This window comes from Prionailurus viverrinus, chromosome E3 (assembly GCF_022837055.1).
Source record: "Prionailurus viverrinus isolate Anna chromosome E3, UM_Priviv_1.0, whole genome shotgun sequence".
Taxonomy (NCBI): Eukaryota; Metazoa; Chordata; class Mammalia; order Carnivora; family Felidae; genus Prionailurus; species Prionailurus viverrinus.
This window is the reverse complement of record NC_062576.1, coordinates 2,135,017-2,152,120: the sequence shown is the minus strand read 5'-3', so window position 1 is coordinate 2,152,120 and position 17,104 is coordinate 2,135,017. Positions and strand designations below refer to the sequence as shown.

General features: G+C 50.7%; 1 protein-coding gene across 4 annotated transcripts in view; it reads left to right on the top strand.

Annotated features, from left to right (window-relative positions):
• SNX8 (sorting nexin 8) overlaps positions 1 to 17,104 on the top strand; it is a 47,914-nt gene that overhangs the window by 11,189 nt on the left and 19,621 nt on the right. The window lies entirely within an intron of this gene.

The window sequence follows — 17,104 nt, the reverse complement described above, 5'->3', positions numbered from 1 at the left end:
GTTAAGCGTCCAACTTCGGCTCAGGTCACGATGTCAGGGTTTGTGGGATCGAGCCCTGTGTCGGGCTCTGTGCTGACAGCTTGGGGCCTGGAGCCTGCTTGGGATTCTGTGTCTCCCTCTCTCTCTGCCCCTCCCCCACTCTGTGTGCCTGTCTCTTTCCCTCTCTCTCTCTCTCTCTCAAAAATAAACATTAAAAAAAATAAAAACCACACCCTTTCCTCATAACCTCATCAACACTAAATACCATTTTTTAAACTCTTCGGATTTACAAAAATTAAGAATGTGTCTCATATTTGTTTGGACTTCCATTTTCTCCAGTGTTAGTGGAGTTTAGTTTCTTGTCATGTTTTCATCTTGTGTGGCCTCTCTGAACTCACTGTTCATATCTTTTGCCCATTTTGTTAGGAGTGTATCTTTTTTCATGTTGAATTGTAGAATTTCTTTTTTCATTTTAAACATAGGCCGTTTGTGGCTTGTACAGTAAAATTGTAACTAGCAAAATGTCTGATTGGAACATTCTACTCTGTGCGGGATGAGAGTTTATCTCAGGGCCTCTTTTGAGGCTATAAAGCTCAGCAACTGTGACGTAGAATGAGAATGGCAACGGATGAATGTGCTAGATGCTTGATTGTGCAATTTGATTTTTTGAGGTTGCATCATACCCTGATAAAAATATACACGCATGACCGCTGTGTATCACAGGCCCGCTTTCCTGCAGTCCGATGGACCTAAACTTGGTCTTTAGCCCAGGGGAGAATCGGCTTCAGTTCTGTTAGAGCGGCTCAGTGGATGGCATTCCAGACATTCCATTTGGTTAGGAAGCTCCCGGCCACTTGTCTCCTGGTTTTCTCTGGGGTCATGCCTGAGCTCTGCTCATCATTGGAGCTCCTGTGCACCGGCCCCCACCTTCTCTGCGTGCCTGGGCCCTTTCCTTGCTCTCTCTGCCCCAGCCACCACCCCTCGCCTGCTGCTTTCTGCGTGTACATTGGTCAGAATTCAGTGAGCTGTCACTTAAGATGTATGCATGTGGGTTAAATTCTACCTCGAAGTGCTGACGACATTCAGAAAAAAAAAACAAAAAAACAACCCTTCCTGTCCACCCTGCTCCCCTTCATTACACGCATTTTGATCGTAAACTCCCGACAGGCAGAAACTATTATTTTGGTTTACATGCCAGTATCTAGAATAAGATCTGCTATGCAGAAAAGGCTTAGAGGTTTAAATAGAATTACGTTTTCATCATACGTTTTTTTCAGGATAGTGTCACATTTTAACTTGCTTTAACAGTGGTAGCTGTGGAAATATGATTTAAGTTTGCTTCCTTGGTCTTTCAACTCTCTGTCATACAGACATACCCAATTTGCAAGGTAAAATGTGTCAATTTGAAGAAAGAGGAACTAACTGAATCACTATTATGTAGAACGGATTTTGCCAGAATTTGTGGTTAGCAAGAAAGTGATGTGTTCCGGGTGGGGGAATTCTGTTTTGGTGTTATTTTTTCCTTCCTAAGAAAAAGACGTCACAAACAGAGATGTTTTGCCCACGCTGCTTGCTGGTGGGGAGCTTGGAGTGGTGAGTGTCGGGACAGGGGCTCCGGGAGGCCTGTCTGGGAACAGGCCCGCACCCCCCCCCCCCCCCCCCCGGGTACTTGGTGAGCGGGGGCTCCGGATCACGTTACCCTCTGAAGGACTGCAGTGTTTTCATGATAGAATCACTCAAAAACCATAACGAGACTTCAGGGGGTAGATGTTCTTTGTGAAAGTAATCAGGACGAAAGTGCCCTGGAGCGCGGGGGGGCTCGGGATGGCCCAAGGTACACGCGTGCTGTGAGCCGTTGGAGTGATAGGGGACTCGGGCCACGCTTCATGGTTCCCGCTGGCTGGGTGGTCGGAGTGGAGCAGGTGTTGGGTGGGGTTTTGTCGTACTCCTGACCAGTTTGGAGTTTGTGTGTTCAGCAGAGTTGAAGTGAAGTTACGTGACGTTTGATTAATTCCCGGGAAGCTTGGTGTGGACTGGCCAGACTTGTGGCTGGGTACCGTCTCTGCGAAGTACGTTTTCATGACCTCCCGAGGATCTTTCAGAAACGATCTGTGCTGGTAAAGTTTGTTTGCCAGAAGTCTTACGAATGAGTTGTAATCAACCCAGTGAAATTGCATTGTTGTGTGAGAATTCGCGCTTTGAGGAGGATGTTGTTGTACAGGAATGTAACTGCGAGTACAAACGTTTCATAAACGGAGAAATCAGCCACAGTTCCACCATTTCAATGCAACCACTGCATTTTCGCATACGCTTGACTTTTGAACGACACAAGTGTGAACTACGCGGACCCGCTTGTACGCGGGGGTTTTTTTTTGATCAGTATGGTGCGGTCCGGTAAGTGTATTTTGTGTTATGATTTTCCTAACATTTTTTTTTTTCCTCTAGCTGATTTTATTGGAAGGTTATGGTATAGAACACACACACAAAATATGTATTCACTGATCTTTTATTACTTACTGGTAGGGCTTCCAGTGAACATCTGGCTGTTAGCGGTGAAGTTCTTGGGGAGTCAAAAGTTCTGCATTGATTTTCCACTTTGCAGGGCGTAGGGTTGGCGCCCCTAACCCCCATGTTGCTTGAGGGTCAGCTGTGACTTCCTTCTTCCCGCGCATATGCTTTTTACGTCTTCCTAGTGCATTTACGCTTTACGGCCTAGCCTTTCCACTCAACGTTTTTCTACACTGTTGAAAATAGTCTTCGTAATTCTCTGCTGAATGCCGGCACGGTACTGCGTCAGGCACTCGATTCGTGCTTCTGCAGTGCTGACGTCCTACGATTTGTGTTAAAGGTCCTCTTGCCACGCTTTTTTCAGAAAATGGTTCTTTAAATCGAACTAGTGTTAACCTTGCCCTCCTGCTCGCACTTGGTCTCTCCCGCTCTGCCCGTTCCCACCTCAGAGGTGATCTCTGTTATCAGACTTTCCTGTCGGATTAGGGTTTCAGTAACCTCGGTTATTGGGCTTTGAGAACGGGGGGGATGCCCTTGGGTGACCTGTTCAGGGATCTTTGCAGATGTGAGACCTGAGTCCCCCCACCCTCCCCTGAGGATGTCCAGAGAGGCCCGAGAAAATGTACACCGGTGACTCCAGTTTCAGTCAAGTTACAAAACGTGCAGAATTAGACTCTTGTGTGGGGATGCTGCCGCAGGTTATAAAACTATCAATGAAAGGCAAGGAAGATATCATGAAAAGTAGGTGGTGGTCGCCTCTGTGAGGAGGAAAGGGATTTGACCTAAAGTGTTTACTGGACAAGGTGGGCTTTTTAATTTTCGACCTGGATGTGTGTTTGAGATATAATTTTGTTAAACTGTCCGTAGACATTACAGCCCTTTCTCTGTGCATGTTATCTGCTTCACTGTAGAAAATGTGGAGGGAAAACCCAAGATCCCAAGATGTCAAGTGCACCTGCTAACGATCTGCAGTTTGCCAGGCAGAGGTGGACGCAAGGGGTCTTGTTTTAAAACAGTTTTGTAGGCATTCTGACCTCCCTTGTTTTCTACTCTCTAGTTAACATTGGAAGTATATTTATGGTGAAATACGTGTTTCATCGTATCCTTGTCCACTCCTAATGGCCAACCTTGCAGCGAATCAGGAGGACGGTCTCCTGGCTGCCGCTGTTTCTGGTGTCTGTGTCTGAATACGGTTGGCGCTGGTGAGCCCAGCTGTTTCGGTGGCCCCGGGGACCAGCAGGACCCAGACCTGACGGCCACGGGCAGGTGTCGTGGCAGGAGGGATGTCTGGGGACCTCACCTGCTGTTAACAGTATCTCCATGATGGAGACGGCAAAGGCCATCTTCCGTAAAGGAGGGTCAGGTGATAGTCGTGACTTCGCACTGTTAATTGCCTTTGGGACCGTAATTGCACCTCCCAGCTCCTGCGAAATGCCACTCACTGCTGGGTTTTTGCATTTTCAGCTCTTCAGAGTGTGGGGAAAGTGTGTGTGTGCAGTTCTTTATCTCAGGGTGTCTCGTGTACCACCGTTCTTACTTCTTAGGGTGGACAGTGAAGTCGGGAGGCTCCTCGGAGTACCTGTAGAAGGTTAGTTGTTTTCTTTTTTTATTTTAATGTTTATTTTTGAGAGAGAGTGTGTGTATGTGTGAGAGAGCGAGCTTGCGCACAAGTGGGGGAGGGGCAGAGAGAGGGGAGACACAGCGTCTGAAGCGGGCTCCAGGCTCCCGAGCCGTCAGCACAGAGCCCGACGTGGGGCTCGAACTCACGAACCGTGAGATCGTGACCTGAGCCGAAGTCGGATGCTCAACTGGCTGAGCCACCCAGGCGCCCCGCCTGCAGAAGTTGAGAGGTGAGCTGGCTTGTGTGGCAGTGGGCGTGTTTCCTGAAATGCACTGTGTTATGAGTGGAAAGTGTCCCATCTTTTGCCTCCTCCTGGCAGACCTCCACAAAGGGCATTCTTGGCGACCAGAGGACGCGTTGTATTGATGACAAAGCCTGGCAGAGCGCTTCCTGTAGGAGGTGCCTTCCTCCTCACGGACATCCTGCAAAGTCAGTAGTCTATGAACCCCACTTTACAGATGGGGAAACTGAGGCGGCAGCAGTCCCATCGCTTACCCATGACCGGAGAGTGGGATTCACACCCCGGCAAGTGTGGGGCTCCCGTTCGGAAGCGGCAGACGTAACCTCTTGGCTACCGTCTACGCAGGCCGCCTTCCGTGCGCTTCCCTTAAGTTCGCTTTGCCAGCCGTTCCCAGACCTCGAACTTTCCCTCTTCTGAAGGTTTCACACGGCGAGATGTTTCCGTGTGGCTGTCCTGAAAATCGCCACCGCAGACCACTGTGAGATGTTAGCCTCTCTCTTTTCAGAAAGGGGGAGCACTTGACACGGCACGATGGGCCGAACAGAGAGCCTGGCAGTCCGGAAAGTGTGTGTGCGCTACAGTCGTTGGAGGCAGAACGGTCACTTGCGTGGTTTGCGCGCGGGTCTCAGCTCTGCCCCGTGTCTGCCAGAGCCATCCGGTTCAGTCTGGGGAGCCGCGGGTCGACTGGAGCATAGGTTTCCTGGAGAGAGAATGTGACAGCACCCGGAAACACATTTTGCCAAGCACAGGCCGAGTTCCCTCGTCTAATGAAGGTGTTGGGATTATCCTGGCTGACCCATTCGCAGTCTTTGGGTTGCAGACACCAGAGGACGGTCCAGCCTTCTCTGCGTGGGAGATGAGACCTCCAGATTCAGCGCAACTTGGCTGTGGAGGCAGGACTGACTACGTGTTTCTCTTACTGTGACATTTTTCACGGTCCCTAATTTGTCCATGCCAATTTCCGGGGCGTTCCTGTCCCTGGCTGATTAATGGCATTCCGGGTCCTCTACCCTGCAGGCCGCTGGATGGCTTGTCTTATTTTTTGTGATTCCTTCCGTAGACCAATGGGGGTTTGTTCAAATGGATTTAATTGTACCTCACTTGGTTTCCAATGCCAGTGACTGCTTGGAATTTTATTAGTGGGGCCTAATTTGGCTGTGAATGCAGGCTCTCTGTGTAGCCTTGACTGAGATAGAGCACACTCGGTCCTGCTAGATATTTGGGAATATTTTCACTTTCACGGCAACAGATCCTAGAAAACCTGAGTCACTTTCAGACTGAACCAGTCAGACCCAGGGTGAGGGTTTAAACAAAGAACAATCTCCCAACAGATTGAATTTGGTTCCAGAGAGAGATCATGATTCTTTTTGGAATTGGACTCCTTTTTTGTAAGTTATTCCAAGATTCCCCAAATTACTATTAGCTAAAAGAGTACTGCTTTTGAACTCTGGAAAAAAATCACCAGGCCTCCCCACAGATAAACATTCTGAAAGGGAGAGACCGAAGAGGTTTTTTGAGGAATACACCCAACTTGACCGGGGCCCTTTCAGGAGCATGTTTGGAAAGATTCGTGGAGAAGCAGAGATCTGGCGGCCTCCGTGCTGGTTCCTCTCGCTCCAGTTTGAGACGGGAAATCATCTGATAGGTGACTGTTTTTGGCCCTCAGCTTCAGTTTTGTGATGTCTTCAGGAGACAGACCCATGATTTTTTACCCCCTCTGTGGTTTGGTCTCTTGCATTGCCCTCGGAAAGGAGTAGCCACTCATAGGTTGCAAACGTCTCGTTTGTGTGCAGGTGGTTCACACGTGTCTTTGAGCTCCCAGGGACAACCCGCGATCTGTTCGGGTCTTGACCAGAGCAAGATGCCGTCGTGGCGCGCGACCCGTGCTTGAGGCTGTGAGAAGGCCGGGCCTCCGGTTCATTCGATCTGTGATCTGGAAGTTCATGTCTGGCCTCTGGCCTGCCGGTCCTTTGGAGAAGAAAAGCTTGGGCGCCAGGCACTGTGCTGGATGCTTTGACATATTTTCTGTAACACAAACTTCTTGCAGCTGAACAGTGTTGAAGATGGTACCGTTCCCATCTTAGAGATGAGAAAACTGAGTGCAGCGAGGTGAGCTGTCTGTTCGCGGTCACAGAGGAGTCAGGGATTTGCGTGGACACCATCTGACCTCTGGCCCCAGGCATGGGGTGTGCCTGTCCTGGCTCCTCTCCCCATGAGTCAGGGAGGGAATACAGGATCGGGTGTCGTCACGTAACCTGTACAGGCTCAGGCCCCACCGCTTAGCTGCTCGCCAGCGCTGTGACCTTGGCGGGTCACAGCACAGACCTCGCCAGGCTGTGCTGCTAGAGCCTTGCTTTCACGTCTGGTAAATGGGACCACGGTGCCTACTTGAAGGGTTTCCTAGGACTAAAGAGAGATGATGTAGAGGTTCCGCGAGTCCCCCACGCAAAGAGGTTTCGTTGGGAAGGGCCCTTGCCGGAATGGTGGTCGGCAACGCACGCAGCTGTGCAGATGGCCAGGTCCATCCCTGCCTTTGAATTCGTGGGTAGAGTGAGGGGTGGGAGACACCCTTCCTAAGGGCAGCTTCGGTTGTTCTCAGCATTCAGTGGCTGCTTCCAGTTCTGACGTGCAGCTTCGTAGCCACAGGGATGACCCGGACCCCAGGGGCCGCTGGAAGTTTCCGTGGCAACGACACCAGCTAGGCTTTTTTGCTTGTGCCAGGAACAGCCAGAGGGTTTCTCACGTAGATGATCTTCCCCCTTCTCGGTAGACGTCTTCGCTCAAGATTGCAGGCCGGCTGTGCTCCGGGCCCATTGCTGGCGCGGGAAAGTGGTTTGCGCGAGAACTGGGGAGAAGACAGGGAATTCGTAAAACATTTTTAACAGCCTTATTGAGCTCTAATCCACATACCACATAATTCTCCCATTTGAAGGACACAATTAACAGAATTGTGCAGCCATCGACATCCTTTTAGAGCGTTCTCCTCTCCCCTGGAAGAAAGCCTACACCCACTGGTGGTCAGGTTCACGCTTCAGTCCCCTTTCCTCCTGGCCTGGGCAACTATTACTCTCCGTAGATCTGCCTCTTCTGGAATTTCATACAGATCGAACCGCGTGTTCTGTGTCCTTCTGCGTCTGGCTGCTTCCGTTTTGCATCGCGTCGAGGATTATCCGTGCTGTAGCACGTACGCTGTTGCTTTTAACGGCCGAATAGTATTCCGTTGCATTAAGACTCTGTATTCTACTTACCCCTTCATCACTTGGCGGACATTGGGCTGTTTCCACGTTTTGGCCATCATGAGCAATGCCGCTGTGAGTTCACGCACAAGTTTTTGTGTGGACGTGCTTGTCATTTCTCTTGGGTGGAATTTAACCTTCTGAGGCGTTGCTGGACTGTTTTCCTGTAAGTTCAAGGGCTCCCGTTTCTCCGTGTCCTCACCAACACTTGTTATTGCCTGTATTTTTTTTTAATTTTTAAAAAAGTTTTATTTATTTTGAGAGAGAGAGCATGAGTGGCAGTGGGGCAGAGAGAGAGGGAGAGAGAGAATCCCAAGCAGTCTCCGCACTGCCCGCGTAGAGCCTGACGCAGGGCTCGAACTCACGAACCGTGAGATCACCACCTGAGCCGAAACCAAGAGTCAGACGCTTAACCGACTGAGCCGCCCAGGCCCTGTGCTTGTCTTTTCGACTGTAGCCTTCCGTGTGGGTATGAAATGGAATCTCATTGTGGCTGGGCATCTTTTCATGTGCTCATTGGCTTTTCGTATATCTTTTGGTGAGAAATGTTTATTCACATTTTTGCTCACTTTTATTAAAAAAAAATTTTTTTTTAATGGTTATTTTTGAGAGAGAGAGAGCATGAGCAGGGCAGGGGTAGACAGAGAGGGAGACACAGAATCCGATGCAGGCTCCAGGCTCTGAGCTGTCCGCACAGAGTCTGATGCGGGGCTCAAACTCACAACCACGAGATCATGACCTGAGCTGAAGTTGGATGCTTAACCAGCTGAGCCACCCAGGTGCCCCTCTTTGCCAATTTCTTAAAAAAATGTTTATTTTTGAGGGGGGGGGGTAGGGGAGAGGCAGAGAGAGAGGGAAAGGGAGGATCCCAAGCAGGCTTCTCTCACTGTCAGTGCGGAGCCTGATGTGGGGTTCGATTTCACAATCTGAGATCATGATCTGAGCTGAAATCAAGAGTCAGACACTTAACAGATCCAGCAGGCGCCTATCGTTTGCTCATTTTTAATTTTAATTTTATTATTTTAAAAAATTTTAACGTTTATTTATATTTGGGAGAGCGAGCATGCAGGCTTGAGAGGGGGAGGGGCAGAGAGAGGGGGAAGGGCAGAGAGAGGGAGACACAGAATCGTAAGCAGACTCCAGGCTCCGAGCTGTCAGCACAGAGCCTGACGCGGGGCTCGAACTCACAAACTGCGAGATCATGACCTGAGCTGAAGTCGGGTGCTTACCGACTGAGCCACCCAGGTGCCCCACTTTGCCTGTTTTTAAAATTAGGTAATTTGTCTTTTTTTTTTTTTTTTTAATTTGTATTTTCAGAATTTCTTTGTATATTTTGGACACAAGCCCCTAATCAGATCCATGATTCATCCGTTATTTTCTGCCATTCTGTGGGCTGTCTTTTCGATGTCTCGATGATGTCTTGCAGCACGACGGTCTTTAATTTTGATGAAGTCCCGTTGACCTATTCTGTTTTTCTGTTGTATTTTTGGTGTCATGACTCATGACTTTGTCTAACCCAGGGCCACAAAGATATGTTTTTATATTTTCTGCCAAGTGTTTTGGAGTTGTAGCGCTTTTAACATGGACCTTTACTTACCGCGTGTGGTGTGAGGGAGGGGATCTGGCTCATTCTTTGGCCCTTGGAAGCCAGTTGTGCATGTGCTGTGTGCCATCCCCGTGCCGGGCAGCGTCGGGGAGCCAGAGCTCCCTGAACCGGGCTGGGGTGAATGTTCTGGTGTGTGAGAAGCCCACGGACGAGACACTGAGGCAGGTCAGCGAGGAGGCGGAAGTTGGAGAGTAGCGAGGCTCGCTAGACTCGCGCTCGCACAGGGCTTAGCAAACACTTCACTGTTGCAGTGGTGTTTGAACTGAGATTTGGAGAGGATTCAGCTCAGAAATTCTCAGTGAAGTTCCAGAGGACTTGGAGGGACCTGGAGAGGTGGTTTATTTTTACTTTGTTTCGAGGTAAAAACACTCAAACTGTTGCAGGAAGAGGAAAGCCTTTCTTTGTTGTGTTGGTTGACGAGCCAGATGGCGCGTTATGGCTTTAGTCGGGGGTTTTGCCTTACGTTCTTTTGGGGAAAAGTAGATATAGCTGTGGATTGGCCGAGGGGCTGTGGTGGAGGTGGGGAGCTGTCCCTGCTCAGGGCTCGCCCGGGGCGGCGGCATCGTTGAGAGCCTCCTCTGTGTTACCGGCTTTTGCCTCTGGCTGTGGTTCACCGAGGCACGGTTTCTGTCACCGGCAAGACCTTACTGCGATCTGTTGGTGCGGAATGGGCAAGAGGTTGTCACCCCGCCTGGGAAAGCATAGCAGGCCTTGGTGACTCTCTGTGGCTTTCCTGTCTGTGTGACTTTGGCGCCTTTCGTGCAGTCAGCAAAAGGTTTTACTGAGCACCTACTATGTGCTGGGGGCTCTTCTCGACTGTTGGGATCCTAAGCGTGGACAGAATAAGGAAGCCTCTTGTGCCGGAATTGATGGTCTTATAGTGGGTGGTGGACACTCTTCGGACATAATGAGCCAGTGACCCATGTTAGCATGCGGGGGGCGGAGGGGATGCAGTTGGCACCGAGTATCTGCCGTGAGAAAGTGGTGTTTGAGCCACAGTTCAAAGGAGGTGAAGGAGTTGGTCTGCGGATAGTTGCAGAAAGGGCGTCCCAGGACGAGGGCCCTGGAGCAGTGCCCAGGCTCTCACCGGCGGGTGCCTGCTGTGGCTGAAGAGAGGCGAGTGGAGGGGGCAGCAGGACATGCGTCTCCTGGCTGAGAAAGGAGAAAAGAACATTTTGGGGGGCAGTGGTGGATTTGAGGAAACTGCATTACGATCCCTTCCCCTCGGTGATTGCCGTTCTAATCGCAGGCGGGAAGGTCAAATTTTAGTTTTCTCTTTTTTAATGCCACTATGGTACATCTTTATGTATTTTTTGGTGCATCTTTTAGATTACCAAGATCACTGCAGTAACGCTCCAAAGAGGGTTTCTGAAGAAAGTCTTACTCAACATGTGTCTGTGTACAAAAGCCATCCAGGGAAGTGTCCATTAGCAGGAAATCATGTGGCAATTCTCTAGGAATTGATGCTAAGGATAGAGTAAAAAAACCCACAGCGGAATGTTTTGTGAATAGGGCTGTTCTTCACGCTGTTGACAATAGCAGGAAACATCTCATGGGAGAAGGGCTACGTGACGTTTAGTTGCATACCTGAGATGTGATGCAATCGTTACAGGTAACAGTACGTTTTTAGGAATACAGAACGGTTGTAAAGTAAATGGAAAAAATTCAAGATGAAATTTTGACTTCGCGGCCACTGTGTTAGACACAGACCCTATCAAGTGGTGAGGGGGACACAGGGAAAACACTGGGTGGGGGGCACTGCGTGAGGCAGCTGGGCCTCCTGCTGATGGCAGTGTGACGTGGGTCAGTCATTTTGGAAAACGGGAAATATTTGCTAAGCCGGACGTAAGAAATCCCAGGATCCAGGAACTTTAAGGAACATACCCAACAGAAATGAGGGGTATGTGTCCACCAAAGGACGTGTGCTAAGTGTTCATAGCAGCACCGTGTGTAATAGGAAAACCCTGGGAACTACCCAGGTGTCCAGCAAATAGGTCGATCGTGGCCCGATCACGCAGCGGGGTCTGTAGCAATGACAGCTGCGTGCGGTGACATGTATGGGCCTCGCACGTTGTGCTGAGTGGAAGGAGTCAGAAACGGGAACTTACGGATTGATTCCGTGTATATGGTGTAACCACAGACAGAAATAATGCGTGGGTTAGAAGGTGGCTGGCACCGTTGGCGGGGGAGTGGCCGAAAGGGAGCGGGCGTGTGTCCCGTTTCTCTATGTGGGTGCTGCCCCGATGCTATGCCGGTTCATTGACTTGAACAGATTTGATAGGTACACTCTTCTGTACTCGTGCGCTGTTCCAGTATAAACCAGAAAAAAATAATTGTGTCTGTCGTATACGACAAAATACAATACTCGCATGCACTTTACAGACACTTATGGACACGTGGAAAGCACAAAGACCTGCCTGGAATGGATATCCCTCCACTCTAGGACAGTGGTCACCTTCAAATAGGAAAGGGGGCCAGGGTGGTTGTGCATCTGTGACGTGCTTTTTGTATTTAAATTTTTTTCAGAAAAAATATGACACAATGTTACGAAATCTCCATGGTAGATACACGGAATATAATATTTTCCGTACTTTTACGTCTGTTTGAAATGTTTCACGACGAAAACAAACGTAAGTGCATTTAAATGTATGTAGGAACACAGATTGAAGGGAAAACCGTGTTCATGGTGATTATGTTATGTGAATGGCTAAGGTTTTTGCGTTTACAGAAAATTTGAAAGAAACGTGTACACACATGGAAACACACTTTGTATTTAAGAAACTGTGTGTCTGTTGATCCCTGTGCACGTGGAGAGCATGTGCAAAGTGAACACGGATGTGTACAGACGGTAGGGGTGGGGGTTTTCTGTATTTAAAAGCCTGGGCGGCTCAGTTGGTTGAGTGTCTGACTCTTGATTTCGGCTCAGGTCGTGATCTCACGGTTTGTGAGTTCAAGCCCTGTCTCGGGCTCTGTGCTGACGGCTCAGAGCCTGCTTCGGATTCTCTCTCTCTGTCTCTCTCTCTGCCCCTCTCTCCTGTGCTCGCTCTTTCTCTCCCTCGAAATAAATAAACGTTTCAAATAAGATAGCGTAATGGTACGTGAAATGTTCTTGAAAGAAAACTGCGTCTGAAGGGTAGCAAAACCGAGGCTGTGACAGCCTCTGTGTGTTTGGGCTCGAGTTAGGGCTCGTTCTTGAAGGACTGTGTGCTGCACACGCGGGTGTCCCTGGTGTTCCCTGGCCACCTGGCCGCCGAGCTCTCTGTCGTGAGGCCGTGGCCACCATGAGGACCCGGACACTGTCGCTTCTGTTTCCTGAGAACAGCCGAATTTCAGAAGAACACAGTAGCTTAGAGCAGTTTTTGAGGGTGAGCCTGAGGAGGAGTGTCGCTGTTGAAAATCGAGGACTCCTGCCGGGTCCGTTCCCTGTAACTTTGGAGGAAGAGCTGTCTCTGATGAGTGAGCAGAACAAGGTGGCAGCACATACGAACCCCTGGTCTGTGTCCGGTCTGGGCCGTGGGTCTAGGCGAGGCCCTGAGGTCCTTCTTCCGCTCGTCCTTTGACAGCGGTTCTCAAACTGGGGCCTCTGGACGCTTGTTGGAAACTCAGGTTCTCAGGCCCTACCCTAGACTCTGGGGGTTCAACCCAGCGATCCGAGTGTGTTTCTTTCTTTTTTAAATTTTTTTTGTAAATGTTTATTTATTTTTGCAGAGAGATAGAGAGAGAGAGAGAGAGAGTGAGAGAGCATGAGTTGGGGAGGGGCAGAGAGCGAGGGAGACACAGAATGGGAAGCAGGCTCCAGGCTCCGAGCTGTCAGCGCAGAACCTGATGTGGGGCTCGAACTCACGAACCGTGAGCTGAAGGCACATGCTTAACCAACTGAGCCACCCAGCCACCCCCGAGTGTGTTTCTTTAATTGTACAACATACGTGGCATAAAATGTTAACCATTTTCAGGTGTGCAGTTCTGTGGCATTAAGAACACTGACGTTATTGCACAGCCATCCCCACTGTCCCTCTCCAGAACTTTCTCATCTTCCCAAATTGAACCCCATTCAGTACTGACCTCCCTCCCCCTCCCCCAGCTCCTGATACCATCACGTACTTTCTGTCCCCGTCAGTCTGACGACCCCGGGACCTCGTGGGAGTGGGTCCCAGTGCGCGTCCTCCCGTGTCCGCGAGTCTGACGACCCCGGGGCCTCGTGGGAGTGGGATCCTACAGTGTCCGTCCTTCCGTGTGTGGTTTGTGTCACTCAGCCTCCCGCCCTCCGCGTTCATGCACGTGGCGGCCGGTGCCAGGATTTCCTTGCTTGTTAAGGCTGAGTGATAGTCCATCGTGTGGCCGGACCACACTGTGGTCGTCTGTCGGTGGACGCGTGGGTCGCTTCCATCTCTCGGCCGCCGGGAATCCTGCCGCCGCAAACGTGGGCGAGCGGGTGTCTCTTCGGGTCCTGCTTCCGGTTCTTCTGGGGATAGACCGGAAGCGGGATCGCTGGTCACGTGTGGTTCTGTTTCGTGAGGACCTGCCCCGCCTTTTGCCTCAGCAGGGCACTGTCCGTCTCCGCCTCCGCGTCCAGGGCGTCCGGTCCCTCCGCGTCCTTGCCCACACTTACTTCCTGACTTTGGATACTAGCCGTCGTTCCCCTCAGTGTCTGGTCAAGCCCAGCAGCGGACCCTGATGCATGTGCCGTCTCTCGCCGGTCCCCGTCCCACGTGCTGGTGAGCCAGCAGCCGAGGACGGCAGTAGGGACAGATCCGCGTGGTGGTAGAACGGTGAACTTGGAGGCCATCAGAACGCAACTTCCCGCCCACCGTGCTGCTGAACTCGGATGGCAGGAAGCTTCCTCCCTGGCTGCCTTCGGAGGACACGTGACCTGCCACGGTCGAGAAAGCCCTTTACCCCCCCGGGGCTCTCTGCAAGCAGTGAGACCCGGGGGTGGGCCGAGCTGGGGCATAGTTGGGGTATCTGCGGGTGCTTGGTGCTGTCTCTCCACGGTGGGGCGGCTGGCCGGGCTGGGTGCCGCCTCCTGTGTGCGTGCAGGGTCCCCTGGTCTGTGACTTCTGCGTTGGTCAGCATTTGCCGGGGCTTGCTTTCATGAAGTGAGGGTGTGCGTGACCGCATGCTCATTGGGCAACTCTTGTTGGTTTCCCGAAGCTTCTGCCTGTGGCGAGTGAGGAAGGGCCCCTGCTGCTGGGGGCTGTCCGGACACAGAGGGGCTGGACCTCTCGGGGGGCGTGCCCGTGGCAGGACTGCTGCCCAGAGGCTCTGATGGAAATACGGGGTGGGGGGAAGGACAGTGGGCTCTGTGTGACGTTTCATTGCTTTTCGTTTGTGGATAGCTGGCTTGGAGAATCCCAGAATTTCGGAGCTGGACACGTTGAATGCTGCTCACTGACCGTTTGTTTCCCTGTGTGCGCTGCAGAGCGGCAGAGGCCCACGCCGGGGGTCCCGCGGCGCGCCGGTGGCTGGCTTGGGAGTGACGCCACTCCCCATCAGTGCCTGTTCCTTCAACACCTGCCAGGCTGTCTTACAGTCACCTGGAGCCAGCACATCTCTGTCGGGTAGCGAGGTGTCCCCCGGGGTGGAGACTGGGCCTCATCCCTGCCCCGAACACCTATTGCTACAGGCAGTTGGTTCTGCCTTTTAGTCGACAGATGCACGAAGGTGGTTCGGAGTGGAGCACGGTAATCCCGAAGGGAGGCAGGGGCTTACTCACTGATTTCTAGCAGGTAGTTACTTTGAGCTCTGGTGTCTCATTTCCCACAAGGGCCGCTGGGGCAGTGTGGAATCAGCCCGAGGCGCTGAGCCTCCGGGTCTGAGAGCCGCTTTCTTCCAGCTTCTCTTGGACCGTGAGTGGCATTTCAAGGCAAGGCTTTGAACTGGGTTCTGGGTTGAGTCCAAACCGCGTGGTTGAGCGGTTGTGTGTCAGAAGGGTTGGAGCAGAGAGGGAGCACCGCTAGAGAGGCCTCTGAGGGTTTGTTGCCGACGAGGGCCTGGCCCTGGGCAGGCAGCCTTACCCCTGCATTTTACTGGTGGTAAGTGGTTAGCTCGGAGGGGGTCGCTGGCTGGGCACACACTGCTAGGAAATGAGAGACTGGGTGTCAACACACACCCGTCTGAGGTCAAAACCCATCCTTTGTCTGGAGCCTTTCAGTATGGGGCCTCGCTGCCTCTCTCAGAAACTGTTACCTGTTGGGGCGGGGTGGGTGGGTGTGCAATGCGTTTTCCATCTGATAAGGGTATTAAGTCCTGTCAGTGAACTTGACATTTATTCCCACAGAAAACCAGACCCTTTCTCCCTGAATTTCTGCCCTTTCCACGGTGTGTGGTCTGTTGCATGACAGGTTAGCTGATCTGGAATGATCTGTTTTCTTCTTAAACATTTCAAAAGACATGTCCCAGTTTAGGAAACTGATACTTGGAATCATAGCTTTCTTGAGATTAAAACTTTTCCAGGGCCACCTGAGTGGCTCGGTCGGTTAAGCGTCTGACTTCGGCTCAGGTCATGATCTCACGGCTCGTGGGTTCGAGCCCCACGTCGCGCTCTGTGCTGACAGCTCAGAGCCTGGATCCTGCTTCGGATTCTGTGTCTCCCTCCCTCTTTGCCCCTCCCCTGCCTGCGCTTGCTCGCTCTCTCAAAAATAAATAAACATTAAAAAATTTTTTTTTTGAAATTTCGACGAGAGGGGGCACGTGGGTGGCTTAGTTGGTTAAGTGTCCAGCTCTTGGTTTAGGCTCCAGTCATGATCTCACAGTTCGTGAGTTTGAGTCCTGCCATCAGGCTCTGTGCTGACAGCGTGGAGCCTGTTTGGGATTCTGTCTCCCCCTCCACCCTCTCTCCCTCTCTCTCTGCCCTTCCTCTGGTCACTCTTTCTCATTCAGAATAAATAAAATATAAAAAAAAAAAAAAAAAAAGGAAAATAGCAGCTTGGACAACATGGTGACCCCGTTAACAAAAGTAACAATAAAATGTACCTTTTGGGTTCTGACTTTTAAATATATGTGTGTGTGTGTGTGTGTGTGTGTGTGTGTGTGTGTGTGTGTGTATTTCTTTCAAAGAGTGCGAGCATGAGTGGGGGAGAAAGAGAGACAGAATGTCAAGCAGGAGCCATATTCAGCTTGGAGCCTGATGTAGGGCTTGATCCCACAACCCTGGGATCATGACCTGAGCTGAAATCAAGAGTTGGACACTCAACTGACTGAGCCCCCCAGGCGCCCCTGGGTTCTGACTTTTAGATTCTCTTGTGGTCAGAGTTCAGGTTCTTCAGCAGCCTGTGGTCCTTTGGTAATCATTACTGAGCTAATGTGTCTTAGATTAGCTTACTTGACCCATCAGGAAGAGAACAAAATCAGTACATGCTTGGTGCTTCCCAAATTTTCTTTCCCTCATTACTTTTATCTTTCCTCTGTTCTTCCGTTATTACCTTGTTTTACATCAAATAGGTATTTTCTAGTGTACGGTTTAAATTCCCTTGTTTTGGTTACTATATTATTCCTGTTATTTTCTTAGTGATTGCCCTGGGAGTACACGTCAACATGTTAATGTGTAACAATCCTGCTTGGGTTAGTACAAGTTTAATTTCAGTGGCGTGTAGAAATCTTGCTCCCTTACAGCTCCCTTCCTCTCCCCATTCTGTTATCAGCTGTGCAGATTGTTTCCATATAAACTGTACGCTCCTCAAAACAGATTTATGATGACTGCCTCATACATTGTCTTTTAAGTCACCCAGAAAAACTTACAGATAAGTTTCTACTGCCTTTCGTATTTACCAGTGCAGTTACCTTTACTGGCATTCTTTCTTTCCACGCGTGGATTTGTCTCTTGGAAGGAACAACACGACTGCTAGTGCAGAAGTGAATTGGCTGCTTTTAGTCATCTGGGGTGTCTTATTTTCTCCTTCGGTTTGCAAGGATAG